The sequence below is a fragment of the Channa argus genome, chromosome 20, assembly GCF_033026475.1.
Source record: "Channa argus isolate prfri chromosome 20, Channa argus male v1.0, whole genome shotgun sequence".
NCBI classification, from domain to species: domain Eukaryota; kingdom Metazoa; phylum Chordata; class Actinopteri; order Anabantiformes; family Channidae; genus Channa; species Channa argus.
Genome location: NC_090216.1, coordinates 14125739 through 14149510, shown reverse-complemented (window position 1 = coordinate 14149510; position 23772 = coordinate 14125739). Strand labels below are relative to the sequence as shown.

The following is a 23772-nucleotide window of genomic DNA, read 5'->3' as shown; positions in this document are numbered from 1 at the left end:
TTGAACACTTTTAAACGCGTCACTGCTGAGAAGTGGGATCGAAAGAGATTGTAATATCATATAGACTATTCTAACTTTTAAGGTCTGTCCCATTTTTAAGCAGAACAACACACATGACATATTGCTGATGTTCATGCCCAGAATAAATCCCATAAAAACTAATGGCATCTTTATCAGCCTCAACTGTATTAAATAACATCCTGACCAAGATGTTGAAGACACATTTTATCTACTTAACGTCAACATGTTGTCATTGTGAGCATTGGTATTCTGATATTTAGCTCATAGAACCACGGTATCCCTCAGTTGCTAGCATGTCAGTAGACTGTTAGGGCCATGATACACAAATCTAGTGGTCGGACGTTGCCCAACCTGAGCTTCTGTTGGACAAGTTCCGACTCCATTGGCGCTAGTTGAACCCTTCAAATCAATACAGTAGCTTTGCAATAAATAAAGAGGTGGTTTTAATGTTTTGGCAACCTTAGAATTAAATAAATAAATTAGGGGGACAAAACTTTACAACCGCCTCCAAATATAATGCGCTTATGACCTCAATAATAAACATAGTGGACTTATCACCTTTTTCAGAGCTGCTGTCTTGGATTAGATTCTACACGTGTACCTAAGTAGGTGGTCAGTGAGTGTGTGGCCATTGGTTGTAGTGTTTGTGGCATGTTCTAGTCTAGTGCTACTTTTTGGCCCAGTCAAATGCAACCTGAGGCAATACCATAGTCAGCCCTTGTCACCGCTAGTTCTTTGTTCTCTGTCTTGATACTGCTCTATAAACCTATAACATGTGCCATTAAAATACTTTCAGAATTGAAAAAAAGGCACACTTTACTTTAAACTCTGAGCCCTCGTGAAAAAAACGCACACTTTTTCCAATACCTTCGTTTTAATTTTAAGAACACATACTGGGAAGTATATGTAGTAAACAAAACCTATAAACAACCTGAGTGTAAAACAAAAAAAAAAAAAAGGAAGAAGGCTTTACAAAGTTGACTTTTATTCATTTGGCTCTCAGCGGCCTGAATATGTGTCTTGGTCTCTCTGTGGTCACATGTGGAAGCCAGTGCGTTCTCCTATGGTCAGAAAGGATAAACACATCCCTGTAAATAGCAACATTCCCCAGAACAATCCATAGCCACATCCTTAGCTTATTCTGGGGTAGTGCTACACACTGTGTGATTGTGTACACAGTAACATGATTACAGCCACTCGCAGATGTATGTGCAAAATATTGCATGAAAATGTATGTATAAAACCCGCTCCCATAATGATGCATAGAGTGTATAAACACTCACTGCAGTGCCCTTGCTTTACTCTCCCACATCAGGTTTTAGCAATCGTCTGTGTACCCGAAGAAGAGTGGCTCTGTGGTCCAAAATCAATTTCCCATTTTTTCATCTAGTTTCCATCAATCACCATTTGTTGTTCCATGATCATGATCTCTCTTTTTTCTTGATTTGGGTTTTCACGAAAGGCAGATTAGGGGCTGTAATCCCTTTGCTGTAAACCACGTGACATCGTCCTGCTGTCAGGCCACAGAGGTTCAAACCGAGCACTGATTGGTCAGAGATATTTCTGCAATGGTGTCACTGGCTCCCAGCAGGACGTGGCGTCTCACACAACAAGTTCTTATTCTCAAAGAGGAAAAAGTGAAAGGTACTTTTATCAAAGAATTAGCTAAGTGGTAGTTACTAGTGATGGGATTTATCAGCCTTTCTAAACTTACACGGCTTCTGGCTTGTCCCTTCAGGATTCACCACAGACCATTTAGATTTGGCGTGTGTTTTTATGCCGGATGCCCTTCCTGCCGCAACCCTGGTGGGGAGGGATTCTAACCTGCTGCCTTCTGCATCCCAACCCAATGCTCCACCACTGAGCCACCAGGCCCCCATATTTACTACATATGTACTGTGCATGAAAGATTCAGCTGCTTGTTATATTGCAATTTGCAGAAGAAAATTCTGGGTTCTGACCAGATGACACATTTATTTTGCCTCAACATCACTAATCCCAGGTTAGAATTGTTGCCTTATGGGAAGTATTAAAGGAAGTGCGGGGTTTCTGTGAAGTGCTGCAGTTTGTTGTGTCTGTAGGGGACTGTAGCAGAGCAGCAAAGGGTTTGGATCTACTTTACAAAGAGTGACATTTCCCGACATGTTGAGACAGAATAAAACTAAGGCATCTCTTTGGTACCAAAGCAATACTTGTCCCGACACTGCTCCCTGCTCTTTGAGGCTGAGTCACCCTGTCACTGTGACATGGAAGCTCAGTGTGAGTGCTTAGGTTTTAATATTTAACAGACTACTTAAGATGTCCAAATCTAACCTCTGTCTCCTTTTATTCTGTTGTCTTTCTTGCCTTTTTTCTGTTTCAGTCTTCTTTCTTATTTCTTCCCCTTGCATACAAGAGTTACTCCTTTCTGTAAACACTTACACTTTTACAAAGTTTATATTTTTTCTGGTATTTAACAATGATAATAATGAACAAGGGGTTCATTATTATCATTTCTGGTAATTTCTCTAAAGGCCCACATGAAAGAGCGACACAGTGAGCTTTCTATTTTGTATTTTCTCTGGTCCATTTACTCCCCCATTTAAGAAAATGAACAGTAATCTTGTTCTTCATTTTAGACTCTCCAGCTCTCTGCTAATTCGATATTTGAAATTTCCATGCACTTACTTCATCCCTGCAATTAAATCCACTCATCACAGTAATGCCACTGAAATTAACGAATTTCCATTTAAAGTCCACCGTTTCCACTGCTGCTGTTGTGACTTTAATACCAAAGTTGTATAGGCGAAAAGCTTGACAAATCCTTTTTCGGCTGTGGTTAGTGCATTGTGGCTTTTGTTTAAAGCTATCAGATCCTCATCTGCATAATGTTGTCACTGAGCAGTTGCAGCAGTTAGATTAGTTCTTTAGCCAAAAGCCAATTCTGGACTAAAATAAGCCAGAATATGACAATACAACCTTGGTTACTTGGTTGGCAGCAAGATACCTGCTGAACTCAAACCGGTATTTAATAAAAGTAGTATAAAAGTAGTATAAAAATAGTATATTTGGGGAAAAGTAAAACTACCCTTTGTACTTCAAGCTGTGCTATAAAACTGACAATTACTAGTGCAATTCCAAAGTTAATTTGGTGGAGAGACAGTACTCAGACAGTACATGTAGCGTTAAACTTCATCACACTGGCATTATACTGCTCTAATAGGCACAACAAGCTGCCCAACAGCACCTCTGGGTCCATTTCCACTTTAGTAGTTTTTTCAGGACATGGCTTTCATCGTGGCTGTGGTCATTGGAAGTGACCGACTGAAAAAACAAAGATTTTTATTGCTCCAGGTAAAGTCTTAAAGTTTGCATTAGTAAACACGCAGCAAAAAGCAGGACATGGTCCTTTTCTTTCTTTGTAGGTATACAGCCCCTCCAGGAACTGTGCCAATAATTGCAAATTAAATCAATCCCTGTAAATTCTTCACAACCTGGCAACTGCAACATTATCACAAATCTGACCTACAATCTGTAGAGTCCCTGAACTCTTCACCAAGAGCTTTGAATGACAGCTTGTTTACACTACGTGTTTTTGCAATCTTAAAGTAAAACCTGCACACAAAAACAAAAGAAAATTCTACATATGACAAGAACAGAAATTATAAGTATCTTGGAGAAGTGACGTGGCTTCTAGGCAAGCTCTCTAATATGGGATTGACTAATTGTTTTTAGAAGGAGTGAATATTTTCGTGTTAAATTTTATTTTCAATTGGATATAAAGAAGTAAATCTACATCTTCGGATTTGGGAAAAATTCTGCATTCATTTGTTCTTCACTTTCTACAAGAAAACCCTGCCTCTAAGCTTCTCTTTATCTCCATTTCTTTCATCCAGTTTATTGTAACAAAGCAAGAGTAGGTTGCATAGATTAACATTGAGCTTTGCTTGTGCTTAGACTCCCCCAGCACAGGGCTATATATGCTCTGGGCTCTCATCTGTACCAGATGTTACAGTCACAACACAGTAGGTCATTTCCTTTCTGTTTGCAGAGTCCTGCTGGACTGTGAGTGTGTGTGTGTGTGTGTGTGCCTGTGTGTGTGTGTGTGTGTGTTTGTATGTGGCTGCCAAAACAAAAAAAGCACTGATAAATGAGTAAACATAAACAACAGGCCTTATGTCAGAGTGATAAACGGAGAGAAATTGTTTCAACAGAGAAAAGATTGAAGCCTTTATCATTTCCTGGGCAACAATCCAATCGTACTATGATTTCTTTACTTGCTGAGCCTTTCATGAATCTACATTATCAATCTACATCTGCAATATTTAATAAACTTTTTCCAGTAATGATGCTAAGCAGAATTTTTAGAGAAAATGTGTCTGCGTGTGAGTGTAACATATGCTCCAGGCCTCCAGAAATCAAAATTGTGTAGAAGTACCTATCATAAATACCAGTAGTAAACAGCTGGCCAAAAGCCTCCTAGGCCCTAAAACATAACTGCCACTGGCATGATACACTGGTTCCTAATTCAAAATAATAACACTGATCTGTAGTTTATTCATTTATGCGTTTGATTTTTCTCCAAAGCCCACTGACATACAAACACTGGATGTCTCAAGGAGTTGAAGCCATCTGTCTAAACAAGGCTTTGATTGTCCTGTGGCATCTGTCTTTCATCTCATTACCACAGATTAGTGAGCAAGTCATTAGTCAATCAGCCACTGTGCTGCTGGGCCTCAACTTTCATCCGGCTGGCACGTGTCCCACCCCACCCACTTACCACACACACACACACACACACAAACACACAAAGCAACCACTTAGAGCCACTGTATGCGTCATATTTTAAACTAATGTCAAGTGTAGCACCTCTGTATAATTACTGCAAATCAAAAGAGACCATGGTGAAGCTGAGGTATAGCTCTGTGCATGCCAGGGTCTTTGTCACTGCTTGTGTGTCTTAAAAGTTCTCAAAGTTCCTTGTATTCCTCATCCCAGTTTTTATCCCCAACCCACTCTTTGGTGATGGTTGGTTTTCTCATTCACTTCTCTGAAGAGGACAACCACTTTCAAAGTGATTTCTCCATGTGCCTTCAAATCTATACACCATCTGCCACTGTGATAAACTCTCAAAATCAAAATATTCAACATCCATGTCAGGAGAAAAGCATTGATAGATACTGCTTTTCTCCTGACATTTCTCTTGCATAGTCTTGCATAGTTTGAACTTCATATGTCAAACAGTCAAACAACTTCAAATTACAGAAAACATGCATGATCAGAAAATGTAAAACTGTGGAGGATTTATTTCCAAAGTACTGAAACCTAAATTCAGAAACATTAGTTTTGATGCTGATCATCAGTTCCTCGCATGCTGTCACATGTGTCTGGCCTCTTTCACTGTGTCTCAAGTATGAAACACTTCACACTGTACTTTAGCTAGTTTGATACTATGTATATATTATTATAAGAAATATAATAATACAAAACACTTTTGCATTTCAGGTTGTTTACCCTTACCTTGGTCATAGATGAGAAAACAGGTAACCATCCATAAAAAGTGAAGAAGCAATGGTGTACACTTTATGGTTCCACTCTGCATTGTTTCTAGCAAGCAGACAACGACTCTTTTGGTATTAACACAAAAAAAAACATTGAACAAGCATAAAACAGTATCAGAAAACATGCAAAAATTAAAACTGCTTTTGAGAGTAAAGTGCTGTGCTTCTGTCACCACCTCTTTAAGTATCGATATTACAGTGTTTTTACCAGTTCTCCATTTTCCTCATATATATTACAACGTCAAGTCGGCAGTATGGAATTTAGGGTATTTTCAAACTTGTACTTTGTTTGCTCTGAACCGAATCAGTGGACCAGATTATAAACTTGGTCATTTTTGTCCCTTGGTGTGGTTTCCTTTCACACACAGAAAAATCCAAGCGAGCCAAACCTCATCACTGGAAGTCATGTGACAATGTTCTTTTCTACCTATTCTTCTAAACTGATCTTGAGCAGCAAAAAAAGGAAGAAGATCTTGTTCTATAGCTGTGGATATTCCCATGAATCAAAAATTGCTATGAAACATGGAACAGCTGCACAATTGGCATTTGTTCATAATCATGACAAGTTTCTGGGCAATATACCAATATACTAATCTTTAAAATACAACAGTGCTTCCAACTTTATAAAGAAGACATGCTGTCAACTTGGCCTTTTGGGCCAGATCAAGGTCAGATAATGTTCTCACCACAAACTGCTCCAGTGTTCGTCTCAGATCAGACCCCATCGAGTAAGTATGTGAGTGTGGTTGTTATGATCCACACCCAAGTGTGACTGCAAAAAAACTGCACCAAGTGGGTTTTTTCAGTTAAGCCAGACTAAAAAAGGTATGTTTAAAAAACCCTTAAACACTCTCAGGGGTTGGTTTGGAAAAGGTCATTCTTTATGTACACATTGACTTAGTTGCTGCAGTAAAGCTCTTTCATTTACCAAGATTTAATAATAATACTGTAATTTTAATGAAATTACAGAAAAATATATCTTCACTTGTTAATAATGTAATTGAAAGACTTCAGCGATGTGTAGCAATTTAAACTAGATGGTTTGGTGAAAAATTTCATTTGAATTATTTGCATTTCAAATTACAAACAAAGTGACAGCTCTAGTGCATTATCTATTGTAAAAAAAAGAGCTTTTGGAAAACATGCTGTTATTGTTTAATGTAACTTGTCAATACTTGTAAAAACTGACTTTGCTGAGTGACTCTGTGTGTGTTGATTGATACAACTAGAGAAAAAAGGTCGAAATGTGTATTTTATGTATTGTGTTACATGGTAATAATCTCTCGGTTTTTAGACTACTGCTTGGGGTTTTGAAAGACAGAATCCTAGGCTTTTATGCTGAGCAATGAGACGAATGTTTTTCTCCTCTGCTAGAATAGGCTTTGGTCTGAATAAAGGGAACAGCTCAAAAAAGCTGCTTAACTATATAAACAGTAGTACAGACAGTCAGAGGTCAGTTGTACATGCCTTGTCTGCCTCTGAGCACAATCATTTGTCCCATCTAAGCAGGAGAGATTTAATTGGTGTATTGAAACCAGAGCAAAAGCAAATAAAGTTCAAATCCACAGCTAGACTAACACTGTTCTTGGTTCATTCACAGTAAAAAATATCTCCCATGAAAGTCATTAAGAGATGATTACAGAACTGGCTCAGGCTATTGCTCTCAAGTGTTTCCTAATGTAGAATGACACGTGGCCTGTGGGGAAGCTGCTGTTAAAGTTTTCGAACAGAAAAGGCACCTGGACTGGCATATATTCAATGTAAATATTCGATCCACTGCACTGCACTTAACTCCCACACATTTCCAACGAATCACTGTGCACAGGAAAACAAGTGAAAAGAAATGGTAGGAGCTCTGCAAGGCTGGCTGTCCAATAAAAGTCTGTGAAACAATTTGTGAACATGTGCACAGATTCATGAGGTTTAAAAAAATCCAAACTTTCTTAAAGCTCTATATGTGCTAATTGTGGCTACAAATGTGACAGTGTTAACATGACAGCTTGCAATTCCTCTATATGCAGACAACCAGGCATGTACCAAAGCAGAGAAAAAAGTCAAATATGGCAACAGATAGAAAATGTGAAAGAAGTAAAAATAGTGAATAAATAAGATGAGAAAAAAACATACAACAGCGCAAAAAGTGAGATGGTACTTTTGGCGTGGGACACTTTTGAGGAAAGAAAGAGACAAATACGTAAAAGAGAAATTTTCTTTCCCTCTTTAAACAGCTGGCTACCGTGCACATGCATGTATAAACAATATGTGACACCCATTTGCATAGTCTCAATGTGTGGGTTGGCTTTGCAGTTAAAAATACAGGCTCATTTGTGCAACAAGTGCATGTTTGTGCTTGTTAATTCATACCAATATGCATGTGGTAAGTTTGCAAGTCCATAAGCATGTCCATCTTTGTGCTATGCCAAAAATCTACACCCATTTACCCATTTCAGTGTCTGATTCAGTGTTGGCGAAGCTGCAGAAACAACATTACAGTATGCGCATCATTAACTTAATGGATAATGACTAAATGTTCTTGACACTAAACACACATTAACAGTTAAACGCTTCAAAGTGGTCGTTTGTGCTCAGTAGGTAGTATTAGTTTTTTAGGCCCTACAGGATATCACAGACCTTTTTTTCTATTGTTGCAGCCAAAATGCCTAATTCTGCAGCAACACTTTAAAGAAACTGTGGTGGATGTGGCAATGTTTTATTCAATGAATAATTTCACAATTTAAAAAAAAATCAAAGGCAACATTACAGTGAAAGTAAATGTATGTCGTGCAAACGGGAAACCTTGCCTTTATCATTTTTGGATTTATGCTACACTAACAATGCTTATCTACCTTGATTCTTTTTAACACTTGCAATAAATGTGGATGCAGCAACAGCCCCCATGTTTCAGCCATTCTCCAGATGTGTTCTGCTATGGAAATATGTTCAACATTAGCTATGTGTGCAACAATAGCTATTGTTTATATTCCACCACAATATTGTACAAGGTGTAAAAGTTTATCTCATGTTGAATGTTCTCATGCAGAGCATCACGTAATTACTTTCCACAGCTTGTAGCAGACATTTCTATAAACACCACACCGCTCTGAGAAGCTCTAAGAGTCCCCTGCATATTACTATGTGTGTAATATGTCACACCCACAAATTATAAGCATTATGACAGAAATCACATAGTTTTTATCTTTTGCACTTGTGCATTGGTTTTATTTTACAAAGTGTTACCAAGCTCTCGTTAGCTATTTGGATTAGTATACCTTTAAGGTGTTCGGGCAGAGTACAGATGGTAGGTTTGGTGGAAAAGTTGCACTAATTGAACAAAATTCCAAGGCTGCACAAGAATTTAAAATTTGCAAATTGCAATGCAAATTCAAATTTTCAAATTTGAATTTGCATTAATTGTCACAATCACAACATTACGTATGGAAATATATGGCTGAAATCATCTCCTACTCACTATACATTGCACTACGAAATGTGTTCACCATTTTGTAGTAGTGTCTGAATATTGAGTGTGTAAATCTACACACAATAAGGACTGAAACATGTACCCTACTTTCTGGTAGCAATCCCACAATAGAATGCGCCCTGTTTTAGAGATGAGAAAATTAGCATTGTGTGACTCAAACAGCTGTCAGTGATGACGCAACATGACAATGATACTTAAGTGTCAAAATGTCTATTATCAGCTTACTATTGAGTGAACTACTTAATGTAGACTATATAGGGAGTGGGGAGTGGGCGGCTGTAGCCCCTTTGGTAAGGCAGTCATCCACCAACCACAGGTTCAGTGCTCCTAAAACACTAACACTTTCACATTACAAATGGCAATTTGATGTTGAAAATGTGGAAATTATGTTGCTTATAGCAGTTGCCCTGTTTATGTGATGTGATGTTTATGTATTTTATCATTTCCTGATTAACAGTGAAAAGAACTTTTAGATAAGTCTTGAATAAAATCCAGTAAAAAATAACACATTAACTAGATTTTTGTTCAAAGACTGAAAATAAGTAATTCATTGCTCCAACTCTTTCATCACCTTATGGCACATTAATCTGCCAAGATATGACATTGGAGGAAATATAACAGCTACTTAGCTCCTGTGCCAGGTATTTCAGAAGATTAAGCAGAGCTTTCTTAGCAGAAAGGACGTCTGGTTTCTTTCTGCCAGTCGAGTCTCTTATAAAGTAGAAGCTAGTGACAGAGGCCACAAGAGACTGCAAGATGATGGGAGGGAAGAGGAGGGGATGAAACGTAGAAAGAGTGGGATCAAAAGGCAAGAGATGAGTGAAAAGCATGAGGACAAAAAAGAAAGAAGCACAGACTAATGAGCTGAGGCCTCCAGAGACAGCTGAGATTATTGGTTGGCTGTTTTACAGTGCTTTAAGTCAAAATATCCCCAGCGGCTGGTGGAATGCTTAAAGGTTTAAAGTAAATTTCTCTTAATGCACAATGCAGAAATTCTTGAATGAGATCTTCAGGTTTGCATCTAAAATGAAGCAAAGTATCAAACCATAATGCAGATCTACATAATGACATTATTGTATTTTCAAAAATATAATGTTTTAAGTAACTTTTAAGTAACTGCTGTTTTTTTAAAGAATTAATGTTGCTCAGAATAGAGACTAAAAACCTGATGTTGGTGGCAGGTCAATCAGTAATTTCGGGTATAAATATGTTGGAATATGGACCACACGTTGACGATGTATGTAGAATTACCACTGTAGCCAAACTAGTCTCAGGAAAACAACACTAATATGTGATTTTACAACCTACAACTTTACTATGTGTGCACGTATACCATAGGTTCCAGCAGGTAGTCAATTTTAGAAAAACGTACTGCACTTTACCCAACAACAAACGAGCAAAGATAGCAACTAGCTGGAGCTGTGGTGCATTTGACCTTTAAAAACATCTAATTCCCTCAGGAGTGGAGGAGACCAAAACAAAGACAAAATGAGAGTCAATATTGGCCTTACATTTGTCAAGTAAATCAAAACACCACCAGTACATTTAGTTGGGGCTTAGTGTATCATTCACAAATTAAAGAATGTGCCAGTGTTGCCTTCAGTGCTTGTTTCTGCTGCCTCTAAGTGGCCAAAACAATCTAAGGCTTAACTAAAGTAAAATAACTAAATTACCTCTTCAAAAATGATGTTTTCTTATAAAGCTATGTGGGAAACCTAAACAACAGTAAATACAGTAAATGTAAAAGGAAAGATTGGCTTTCACACATATTTACACAGCCTGGGCAGATCCAACAGAGGGGGGGCAAGGGCACATTATTGATGAAAGAACACAAAGCATCTCTCCCTCCCTCACAGCCTTAACTCTACAAGCTACAAACATGCTTGCATGTATTATTTTGGTTTGGGGTTGTTTTTTTTTTTGGCATGCTGTTGATGGCCGGTCTGACCCTTGTACGAGGGAACTGTCAATGTCAATTTAGTTTGATGGGTGCAAACAGAGTGTAGGGACCACCACTTCTCAGCTCTGTTATACTAGCCTCAAAAGACTTTACAGACTATGGTGAATAAGCTAAAGTGTTACCATGTTTTTGGGCTAAGCTGTGAAGCAGTTATGGAAAAGCAATGAGGGGGGTAAAATCTGTTACCCCTAGTTAGAAAATAGGGCTGTACAATCACATATCATCTATGATATATTTTAATCATTTCTTCTGATGATCATAATTAGCTTTATCATAATAATGAAAATTAGCATACAGCTGTAACTTTTTAACATTTTGAGAAAAAGCTTCCTCTGTCTATTGCAAATGATTCAGCAACAAGGAGGATGTGTAAATCGAACATTTGTGATTTGTAACTTGTGTCCGAAAACTGCTATCGCAAAGGGTGAATTTGTTTTGCCAGCTCAAACACAAAAAGAGAAGAGCAACAACAGTAACAGCCCTAGTTTAGAAATCAGCAAATCCCACCCCGTTAAACTGCTCGACTTAAGAAACAATGTCTGTTTCATTAAAAAGAATAAATGAATGAACATATAGTAACAACATACATTAAAAAAAACACAATATGACAGTACAGACTTAACATACAGGATAGGAGACAAAGAGAGCAACTCAGCTGACCCTCATATGAAGCTGCTTTGTGTTGGCTCAGTGGTAACAGGAAGGTCATCGTCACAATAAGTGTCTAGTCAAGTATGGTCTCGCCTGGAGACATGAATAGGCCTCCTCAGCAGCCAGCCATCCCTCCCACCATCCCTCCTTCCTGTCATCCTGCTACACAGCCAACAAACCCATGCTGCGAGCTCCAATACAACAGCTTCCTCTGTTGGCTGATCTTGTATGAAAAGTTAATGGTAATTGCCCACAGATGCCACATTAGGGTCCAATAGCAGGAGGGACAAGAATTGGCTCTGAAAAGAAGATTTAGAGGAAAAAGTGGAGGTTGCAATTGTGGTTTCAATGAAACAGAGAGGAGTTATTCAAGATCTGGATAGTCTGGAATCCCTCAGGAGAATTCTGGCTGGGGGACAGCATTGTCATCAAATGGACATAGAAGAAGAGCTTGAAAGCCAGTATATGCCACATAATAGATTAAAATTCTTTCCTGAGAGGCAGTTTGCTATTCATCCAGTCTTTTTGTTACATTTTCGAATTAAAGATGATCTGTTCCCATTGAAGATGCAAAATTCAATTTAAAAATCAAATAGAAAAAAATCTCTGCACTGGATAAGGCTGGTATTATTTAGTATTTTCCTTTGAGTCCCATGAAATCACCAACAGCAACGATGTGTTAGTTTATCTTTCAAACTGCCCTAGCTGTTCCTGGCATGTAATTTCTGCTTTTCACTGAGGCAAAAAAAAAAAAAAAGAATCAAAGAGAAGTTATGGACAAATTTAACCTGTGTATTAATTTGTATTTAGTGCTCAAGTGAAGATACTGCAGCTGAATAGTAAAGGAAAACAAAATACTATTTGTTGTCATGGTAATGAGGGAAGATTTGATTTAGTACGACAAAAGGGTTTATGACAGACTTGGCTTCATACACAACACTTGTTAGCATATACAATTTTTTAATGTGATTTACTAACAATACCAAACATTTTATAGTTCTTGTTCTGATTAGGAAATTGTGTCACCTCTTATTTACATGCTGAACAGGACGTGTATTGATGACCTACACTTTGGATGGTCTCTACATTTACCTCACTTTGAAGACCTGCACCTCCGAACAGATGCCGTTTTTGGACACACATCAGTTGAATTATGGAAAGTCTGTAGAGTAGTTCAATTAATTAGTAAAATACATTCATAAAATGCTTACCGAGTCTCTTGCAACACCTGAACACTTGATGATGTGATTAGTGGAGGCCCCACTCTTAGTCTCCTGAGCTACAGATGTCCACATGGGAAGTTATTAGGAGCAGTGGGACTTAAACATACTAGATCAAAATGGCTAGAGCCTAAATCACACTACTAAAGAGGTGATTTATCCCAATCGAAAATGCTAGCAACACTCTCCTTTGTCACATGATAGTGAATAACTTTGGCTTTTAAACTGTGGCAAAGTAAAACAACTTCCACAATACAGTCAATGATATTTCAGGTTAATCCTCCTCAATTCATCTGTTGTAAAGTACTGATCTTGGTATCTAGGGTAGCACTGGAAAACGGGAATAAGTGAATGACTTTCAACAGAAAAAGGTAAACAGGGTGGTTACTGACAAGACAATAAGTGTAACTGCAAATGTTTATTTATGTCACTAAGATTAACACAAATTAGTGCTTTATAAGGAAAGTATGGCTAAAACTGACCCATGGCATCACTACATGACATAATGTATTGTGTATTGTATTTTCTGTTATTTTCTTCAGTAAAGAAAAATAAAACGTGCTTTCCCAATATAAGCTACTTTAATATTATCATTTACAGTTTCATCTTAAAGTGGATCTCTTGTTCTTTAACAGCACAGCTGAATGTATCTTACATGCATGCAAAAACCAAGAAGGTGCTTAACACAGAGAGATGGAAAAACCCGAATGAGATATGATGAGAGATAAAGACAGATGAAGACAGAGAGAGAGAGAGGGGGGGGGGGTAAAGAGAGAGTCAGACACAGGATTAAGAAAATCCACTTCCAGATCATTGAGGATCAGCTCAAATCTTGATAATTTTGTTCACAACAAACTGCACTACTGCTTCGATTAGCCGTGCCATCACTTGTGAGTGAGCGCCACCGGAGACACGTGTGTCTCAGGGGGCAGAGCACACTTCTGACAATCCTTCATGCTGCAGCTGAAGGTGTTTGTATGGATCACACATTATATGTATAACAAAAATGCACATGACTAAAAGCTGCACAATGATGTCTGCTGACTCTGATCTGAACCAAATGGGTTTCACTATGCAGTACTCCAACCTGTGCATAATTGAAGTGGTATTATTGTGGGCATATGAAGGCAGAAGACTTTTGTTACATCTGTAGTCTGTAACTGCTGTGATGATGTCACTGTTAGACCACAATTACGCACAGGAGATCTGCCAGTTGATAGCATACCAAACTATTGCAAAATAAATCCCACACAAACCTCTGCCCATATAAAACTAGCTGCTTGTAATTTCACTATTTTATGATGTTAATGCTGCATTGTGTATCAGCAAGTGTGTGTGAGATTAACCTTAAAACCTTAAATTCAGACAGTTGCAGAAAAAGTCAAATATCAGTTAAGATGTTCATCTCAGATAACCCCTCAGGCAACTTCCTCTTTTTCTTACAACTTTGGTTTCTAAAGATGACTACAGATATAGTTGCACCGATTTAAGCACGAGAAGGCTTATTTGCAATTAGTTTAGCAAGCAAATCAAGAAAAAGTTTAATTTTTTCACAGTTCTTTTCATCTTGTAGGACAAATAATCAATTAAGAAAATAAATGGCAAATTGAAAGATCATCATAAGAATTGTTGGTTGCAGCTCTATAACTGCAAGTGTAAGTTGCATCATGCCACGGTGCACTGAGCTAAGAGGTAACAGTGAGTTCCTGCATTTCGAGACTCGTGGTAACATGTGTAAAGGTACACTCCAGTTCACGATGACCGAAGCAAAAAATGACAAAAGGGAGTGATTAAGGCATCGACGAACATCAGATGCACATGAGACGGACGGCTTAAAGAAGAACTACTTTCTGTGTTGATGCACCATGAAGGCACATCATAGCATAGCTAAGGTGTTGTAGCTACTTTATGACATCATTTGTCACTCACAACAAAAAAAAGAAAGAGAAATTAAAATCCAACTGAGTAAATTCTGACTAAACATGAGCATAGATAACATACCACACCTGGTTACTGCTGTGCATTGAGTATGGATTACATTTCCAAACAGAAGAAAAGACTAATATGAGCAGCAATTCAAAGCTAAGATATCTAAATATTGTTTCCTTTCATGTATTAGTTAGTTTAGTCAAAAGCAAACATCCAATTTCTGTGCTCACATCCTGATTGTTGTGTCCTAAATGAAAGCACTGCTCATGAGGTGACAAGTTCCTGCATAAATAAAAAACTGTGCAGCTTGTAGCCACACATGTGTGAACCGTCTGGAAAAATGCACTGTGAAAATGCTGGAGGGCTTCTGTAAAACCAAACCAGTTTTTCACCCTGATTCACTCAGCAGAGGGCTTCGTATAAACACGAAGGAGCGTTTTACTTCTGAGAGCAGCAGGCCAGAAATAAACCTGCTATCGTCACTGCTGCTTTTTCTATCAAACCTGTTGAAACATGCTTAACATGGGAACCTCAATGTACAGCAAGGAGGTAAAAAAAAAAAAACACACCCGCAAAATGCCACTGTGTCTTCATACGCCTACTGTGATTACACTTATGTACGCACAGTGACACCACACACCAGATGAAACATCTTCCATGGTGCTGTCAGCTTCCTGTTTAAAGCTGCATGTTTGTGTGTGTGGGGGGGGAGGGGGGGTATGTGTGCATGCATGTTTTTCTGCTCATTTTAATGTAATGCAGAGGTAATTTTTCAAATCAAATGCTGCTTAGGTTTAAAAATCAAGATTTGTTTTAGCTTTAGATAACTGTGGCCACATTACAATAATAATATTCCACCTGCATTTTACTGTTAATTTTGACCGGAGCTGAAATTATTTTATTGCAACAGCAAAAATACCAAACACTACTTTGTCCAGTTTCTTGAATGCAAACATTTTCTGCATTCTTTGCTTATGTATGTGGTAGTAAACAGAGTAGACTTGGGTTTTAGACAAAAGATTTGAGTTTTAGGCTAAACAACTTTTTCAATTTTCACCTTACACTTCAACTATTCTAAAAGTTATAAGCCCAATAATGTCACTATCAGCTGTTGTCATGTTCATATAATGCTTTAGTACTAGTAAACTGCAGTGTCTTCGTTTGTATTTACTTTAGTAAGTACTTATTTTACCCTAGTTTTTTACCTAAACCTGCTTTGCCCTGCATTCATTATAGTAACTATAGAATGACAGCAAAAGTCAGGTGAGTGGTTCTGATAGCCAGGTCCAATTTGTGGGAAGATACTAAAATTCATAGGGGAGAACATGACATTGAGATGACATGGGCCCAAGGGATTGATTCCTCAATTAATCCTTTGGTCACTACAATGCCCCAAATAATCCAAAAATCCAGGGTTACACCTTAAGGTGTGAAAAATATGACATTTTTACATTTAAGGAGCCAAAACTAGTGGACATTGCCATTTTCATAAAAACAAAAGTCTATACCAATTATTTTAATTCATTTTCTGTGATCAACTAATTGTTTCTCCTAGTAAATGTTGCAGCTTTCATCCAGTGTTCACAGGTAAATAGGATCCATAGAAGATCAAATATATAATCAAGCTGGTATTAGTTCAGTTGGGCAGCTTCACTGACTGCTTTGTGTCACTAACTCAAAACTGATTTATCGTGTAAAACTGAGCACTCCAGGTCAGGGGTTCAATCCTGGGCCACTAATCCGGTTTCGCTCAGTAGGAAATCTGAATGGCTGTTCCGTGTGTGTGTGTGTGTGTGTGTGTGTGTGTGTGTGTGTGTGTCTCTGTGTGTGTGTGTGTGTGTGTGTGTGTGTGTGTGTGTGTGTGTGTGTGTGTGTGTGTGTGTGTGTGTGCTCCTGCCATCTGGTCCAAAATCCTGCTTCCTACCTTCTTTCCAAACAGGAAGCCGGAACAAGTCCTTGATGACATGGGTCAGTAGTTTAATTGTCTGCTCAGCCACCAATCAAAATGGTCCCCTTTCATCTCAACACACCAGAGCCTGCATGACTTCTCAACCCATTTGTCACTATAACACTGTGTGTGTGTGTACGTGTGTGCATCATTTAGCCTACTGTATGTGGCTGCAACTGCAAGAAACACAGAGAGAGAGAGACACACACACACCTGTCTTGTCTTGTCTCCTGCAGCGAGTCCATTTAAGTCCTGACATGACAACCCTAACGAAAGAACAGGATATTTTCATTTGAAAGATTTAAACTGATCCGGGTGTGTAGAAGTCAAAGACTAACTACAAACTGTGCATCACCGATGAGTGAGCCTCGTGAGACCCCACCCAGAGACCCCCGTGTGCTGCAGCGCGAACCTGCATACCTCCACCGTGCGCGCGAGATGCTGACACATATACACATCGAGGTGCGCGCTAAATGACAGCCGGCGCGAGGCAGGACAAAGGTCGCTATATCACACGCCGTTTCTTAGCTTACCTTCAAGCTGAGTCCGGTTCCTGTAGCGGAATCCAGCACCAATGGCTCCACCGGTGAGACTTCGTAAGTTATCCCTGCCACATCACGCTGGCACGAGGAAGACTAGTTTCACTATTGAGCGCGAGCTCCAGATGTTAGCGAGGGCGGTGTTCACGTACCATAAAGATGTAACAAAATCAGTCAGTTAAAAAAAACACCTCTGTATTAAGCACACCTGGTCTTTTAGCAGCTGTCCGGTTCCGACTTTCGATCTTAGTGTAGTCTCTCGTCGGGTCCTCCCACGCTGGTGATGCTGCTGCCGCCGCCGCTGGATGACACAACTACCGAGTCCCGCTTATAGACCTTACGGCGCCGCCTACCGGTGATACCGAGCAACAGCAGGCAGCTGATAAGGCACAGCAATGCAAGCTGATGGAAATCCACAGGCTCGTCGTAGCTATAAAGTAGTACAGAGTTAAGTTACTCCTGAAACTTATTCTTTATTGTAAACTTGGCTTGCAAATTTGATGATGGTGACAAAATAGATCTGTGGATGCTTTAGAAAATGTGTCTAGTGGGCACTCGGCTGGAGCTTCTTCCTGAAGTCATTGTTAATTTTTTTGAATACAGATGCAAAATGAGTACTAAGATATGGAAAACAATTTCAAATGCAAAAAATAAAAAACAAAAAATTATGACTAATGTCCCCAAGCTATTGAGAAAATACCCCCAAATACACACACAATGGCCATAAAAAAAACTTTGGTCATTTTGTTCTCTGATTTAGTCTGGGAGACATATAAAGGATAGTGGGGCCCATATTCTCATAATCTGCCCATTTATAGACCTAGAGAACAGGAAATATAATCAAGTACTAAGTTATTAAGATTATGGTATGTGCAGGTCTTAATTACATCTTGCACATTTCAAAATGTTTCAAAACCTCAAGAAATGGTAATGTAATCTTCAAAGTGAATTGCATTAAGAACGATTTTGTTCACACTAATTTGTGATTTAAGTTTAATTTCTTTAGAAATACATGCATGTTTTACCTCGTGTTTGTCAGAAGTGCCACTGTTTTTGATATGAAAGTTAGGTACTTTCCAGTTCATTGTTTGCTGCCTGTTACACAAAGTGCACTGAGACCTTATCTATAGTATATTTTCTCTTTCTCTGATAAGTTGTTTGGAAACCGTAGCCTTGGTACTGAAATGTTAGAGTAGTATGCAGCACATTGCTGTTGTGAGGGCTCTGAATGTCTCCTAAAAGTGCTTGAGGAAGAGTGTACACATTGTCTCTTTGGAAATGCTTCACCTGCTGTTTAGCCTGTGCTTTCTCAAAAAAGGTCTTTCAATAGAGGCGGGTGATGCTGCATATGTGGTTTATTTTCCCTGAAACTCCCCCCTGCAAGACTGGTGTCCCGTTTCTTTAAACACCTGGATCTTCTTTCCGTACTCGCCCACCTTGCACCCAAAGGCAACTTCTGAGGGCTTCACCTGACCACCTGACCTCTCTCATTATCCCCACCACCCACCATAACATTCAGTCACTAGAACAATGTAGTTGTCAATTGTGAAAAGATACAGTGCATGGTATTTAACACAGTACAAAAGATCATATTTGTGGGTATAGCTTGTGCTCCATACAAGTCTGGCCAGGTGTTTCTGGGTGTGGTAGGGATACATTCTCACTTTTGGTGTGGTGCAAAATATTGGAAAAGGTAACGTCTGCTTAATGGCAATAGAAATATATCATGTGTGTTTAGATTTGAATGGGCCGAGTTAGTGGCATGACTTACAGAGAGCAACTTGAAAGACAGGATGCATCATTTGGTTGTCAGCATTTAGCTTGATGCTAATTTGAGCAATGTAAAAGAGTCTAAACCAAATATAAGTAAACCTAAAGGGGTTTCATGCTTTTTAAAATGAACCGTTTAGCCCCTTTCACAAAATATGTTTTGTGGAGGAATACACACACATAGCTTTTGTGGAGCTGCAGCTCAACCATCATCCACAGGAAGTGGTCACAAGCATAAAGTCACATTTGAGTATCTATAATAAGCAACATTGGACTGATTTTAGGAAATACCCAGACTAGCATAAAGCTAATTATTACTGTAACTTACCTGTAATTCATGATTTGATCATTTACTAACGATGAAATGCTACTGATGTGTTACTTGACAGCACACTACTCATATTGTGCTTTTTTCTACTTTAACATAGTTATAGTTTCACATTTTGGGACACTTATTAAGAAGATTAGCTAGTGTTACATTACATAAGTTTGACATAACTTTCACGTCTGTTTGTAAATACATGTTTGAAACTACCAACTGCTGCCAGTTATCCTAACATCAAGACTGGAAACCAGAAATGTGTTTCGATTTTAAATCACAAATGGAAGATATTAAATTAGTAAAGTTAGACAAAGTAAAGACATGTACTGCTACTAATAAAATGATAGAATAGCCCAAAAGCCCGTCATGTTACAAACTTGTATCATACGAAATATACAGATAAATTAAACAACACAGATGTTTGTTTAAACCTTCCCTCTCATAAAGCACAAGTTATGGTGTGAGTTGTGAGTGTAATGAAGTGTGAACATGTGAAGTGTGAAGTGTGTTTGTTGTGTTGTTTTTTTGTTGTTGGGTTTTTTTTTTTTAGATTACTGGAGACCACACTTCCTGCCTGTTTAATTGCACGTAGCTTGGTTACATGCGGAGTTGCATCACTTTAAAGTGGCATCCTACCACTGGAGGCCAGGGCAGGAAGCAGTGCTGGCAAGCTCACTGACAAATGGGCCCACAGTGAGAGGGACTGGGCCATAGCTATAAAACATGGGGCGGATTTCTTTTGTTTTAATTTCAGCTGAACTAGGTGTGTTTTTGATGCCTTTTAGAAAATTTTTGTCTCAGCTGAAGTTTCAGTAATACTTGTAGTTTGTGTTCTTTCTACTTTTTCAGCTCACACATGCAGCTTATACAATTTAGTCTAAATTCTACTTACTGCCACACACTTTTTTGTGTGGAACACTGAGGGAGAGTCCCATTGCGTGCAGGGCATACAGAGCTGTTTTCATATTGTAAAACCTGATTACAATGCATAGCTGCAGACAACAAGCTTTGGTGATAATCAATATGGGGAAGGAATAAAAGAGATTTACAGGGTGAATTCAAGCTTTAGGGGGATTTTATAGACATTAGAGGAAACGCTAGCTATTCAAATGAGGAATTAATTATCCCTTAACCTCATGTCTATGATGCTCACTGCAGTCCTTTTTAGTTTGCACACTGTGTTTATGTTGTTATGGAATATGGAACAAAAAACTGATCCCTTTTCATTCTTAAGCTTCTTCAGAAGATATCACACACAATCCACATAAGGGTCAACAACTGTTGTTGAGCTTTTAATTTAAAGATTAAAAAATTATGATTATATCCTGCTGTAGTAGAAATATGAATTTTTCCACATGCGTCCACCTTGTGGAATAATGATAACTTATGAAGCAAATAATATTTAAAAAGTCTTTTTCATGTATGTCCTGTTAATTAAAACAGTAAATTTTAGAAAACGTTACCTTCTTCATCACATAAACTGTACGTAAACATAAATTGCCATACTGACCAAAGATAAATCAGTCATATATGATATCAGTAAAATCTTGGATAATAATATAATATTGTCATCTTTTAATGATGTTTCAATAAACAATACAGTACAGTATTCTCCTGGGAAAATGTAATAATGTACAAAACCAAAGTACTCATGTGAAGCACATGTGTGTTATAACTGTATAGTACTCAGAGTAATAACACTCTTAAAGTGGGTTAAAGCTAAACATTTTATTCTGTTATTTCAGAATAGTGGCTAGTTCAATGAATTACATGGACTACCATGTTAATTTATGTCAAATGTACTCAACACTTTTCTATGACAAATAACTGACACTGACGAAAGTCAATGGATAGTAAAAAGTAATTCAGCCTCATTGGCTGGTTTTGACTGACATGACACAAGCATTACGCACTGGACATATTTTCTCATCTGAAAGAGGAACGTGATTATCAGGCCTGACCAGTCTATTCCATGATTACTATGGCTGGAATTGTTCTGTCATTCACACATTGCAGGTGTGTTGTTTAGTAAATTATTTTTAACCACTATGGCAAAAGGATGACGCTCTAGGTGAGGCTTGAACTCACAACCTCAGCATAAAGTCATAAGGTACTGTCTCATAATTACTGCACAGTAAACAATAGCACCACTGAAGCTTAACACTAAGATGAATTGACAGCTTTGGTCACGGGGTCACAGTGTTGCTTTCACAAGACAATCAAATGTGAAAGATTGAATGTTTTTTCAGATGTATAAGCTGCTGCAGTACATTCAAATGGTATGAAAATGTGCTTAGCTAATGCTTAGCTAATTGCAGATCTACAGATCTACTGTGCAGCCCCCACATATCTCACCCACACTTCAGTTTTCACTTTCTCCTGAGTAAGCCTTCTCTGCACAGACTGTTGAACCCTGACTCTCCTCAAATGTTTATTCTAGGGGGGTATCTTCCACCTTTATGTATCATTTCTGCTTATGGTGACTTCACCAGCAGTTTGTGGATATGCTGACATTCGGTTCCGGTGTTGCCTATAAGACAGTAACCTGCTGAAAGTGTGAGTTCTAGTCTTATTAAGAGCATCAGGGTTTTACCCTTAAAATTTAAAAAAACTAATAATGTTTTTACATTTTCCAACTTTTTCCATCCATGAAATTGCCCAAGCTAAGATAGTCGCTTTTTTTAAGAAAACTAGAAACGATCCTGACATTTCAAAACCTCTCACTGAAATATCAGTTGCGCTACAGCAGGTTCTTATGCTTCAAGTTCAAGGTTCGACTTCACTTTACAGATTGTTATAACTACTCTCCTATTTTATTGATCTCAGAGAGCCGCTGCCATTACTTTGCTAAGGAATATTCATCAGGATGTGTTCCCATTGGCTGATGGTGAAGTAGAGGCCACACCCCAGCTAATCAGAGAACAGGCTCATGAATAATGCAAAAATGATGCGTCTTAAAAAACTGGTGGAGGACAGAAAAAAATCTAGGTTGTCTGTAAGTATAAGATCAATCTGAACTTTAATTAACTAAAAAGTATAATATGTTTATTAAAATGTGCTTTATATTAAAAAATAAGGCTATAACATATTTTTAAAAGTCCATAATACCAGCTCTTTAAAATGCATTTCAGATCCTGGATTGTGATTGTGACTGGGAAGTTTTATATGTATATCACCAAGATCATCCATATAACCAACTCCTTACTCCTACTAACCTCTTACTTATATTACTTTATATAATTCCAGCCATGTTAGTTAGTAACACTTATCAAGGCTCACTTATCATAATACAACTTCTCAGCAGTTTGAAAAACAACATTTTTTGTGCTCATGTAAGGGTGGAGACGGCTCTGTTTATCTGAATCTCAATGAACTCACTGCCCCCTTCTCACAAAATACAACAAAATGAACAGGTTTTTACTTTCTACTACTAAAGGCAGCCAGGTTAGTGAATTTGCTCAAAGAAGATGATGGGCTTTGGCACCACTTAATCTAATCAGGAAAGTTCCGTTAACTTCATTCACTCTAAATGTAATTAGATGCTGTGTTAAGGAAGGGATCTATTTAATTTGTCAGACCCCAACCTACTGTATGTAAAACAACTGGCAGAATTTAGTTCTGCAGCTTGCTTTGTTATTGATCAAATATTGATCACCATTGACTCGGTTGTCTCCAAAAGCTGCATTTCTAAGCCGAGCAGTTTTGGGGTTTTCCGTGTCCACTGTTTACCATCCTTTTTGGTGGTTTATGCAAAGTACAAGTGAGAAAAAGAAATTCATCTACACATCCTTTGCCTGTTGTGCGTCCACACTAAACCTAAAATCACATTCCCAATGGCACAGTGTAACGACACACACTGCCTATGTTTATAGCCGAGGTGTTGTTCTCAGGTTGTGCAGTGGTCTTCAGGATGGTGTCTGATACAGGCTGGCTCACACCCACTGTTCTTGACAAACAGCTTATGGAGCTGCAGATAACAGCAGCTCAGAGACTTTATCTGAACAGGCCTTCTTCACACTACAAAATATCAGTATCTGAGTTACATATAATACAGGCTTTTTTTTTTTTTTTCAATGTCTGGGTGTCAAATTCTCGAAAACCAAACTTGAAGGGGTGGGTTTTAATTTATTAAGTAAAAAAATAACAATTGTTGTACTGTTACTCCTATCTGTGTTCAAATAAATAATACTGTTGGATCAAGTGAGAAAACAAGACACAAAACAAGGAAAAATCGTTCTGCTAAATCTAATGAGCAAATATAAACATGGTACATCTAAGGCCCTTACCAGCTGCTCTTTGAGGTCAGCAATGTGATGTGGTAGAAAGTTCCAGAGTGACGCACGTTAAGCAGCAGATAGTGCTGTGGTGCCCCCACCCTCTCTGGCCGCTGA

The 23772-nt window shown here is 38.3% G+C and overlaps 1 protein-coding gene across 5 annotated transcripts in view; it reads right to left on the bottom strand.

The window, feature by feature from the left end:
- Positions 1-17587, bottom strand: part of rhbdf1b (rhomboid 5 homolog 1b (Drosophila)) — a 35644-nt gene extending 18057 nt beyond the window's left edge. For 2 of the 5 annotated variants that reach the window (XM_067488764.1, XM_067488768.1), the window contains exon 1: positions 17284-17587. The gene's annotated coding sequence lies outside the window, so the exon portion shown is untranslated. Of the gene's footprint in view, positions 1-16963; positions 17017-17283 lie in introns of all 5 variants that reach the window. The other 3 variants (XM_067488765.1, XM_067488767.1, XM_067488766.1) reach the window with 3 other exon arrangements.
- Positions 17588-23772: the final 6185 nt, after the last annotated feature.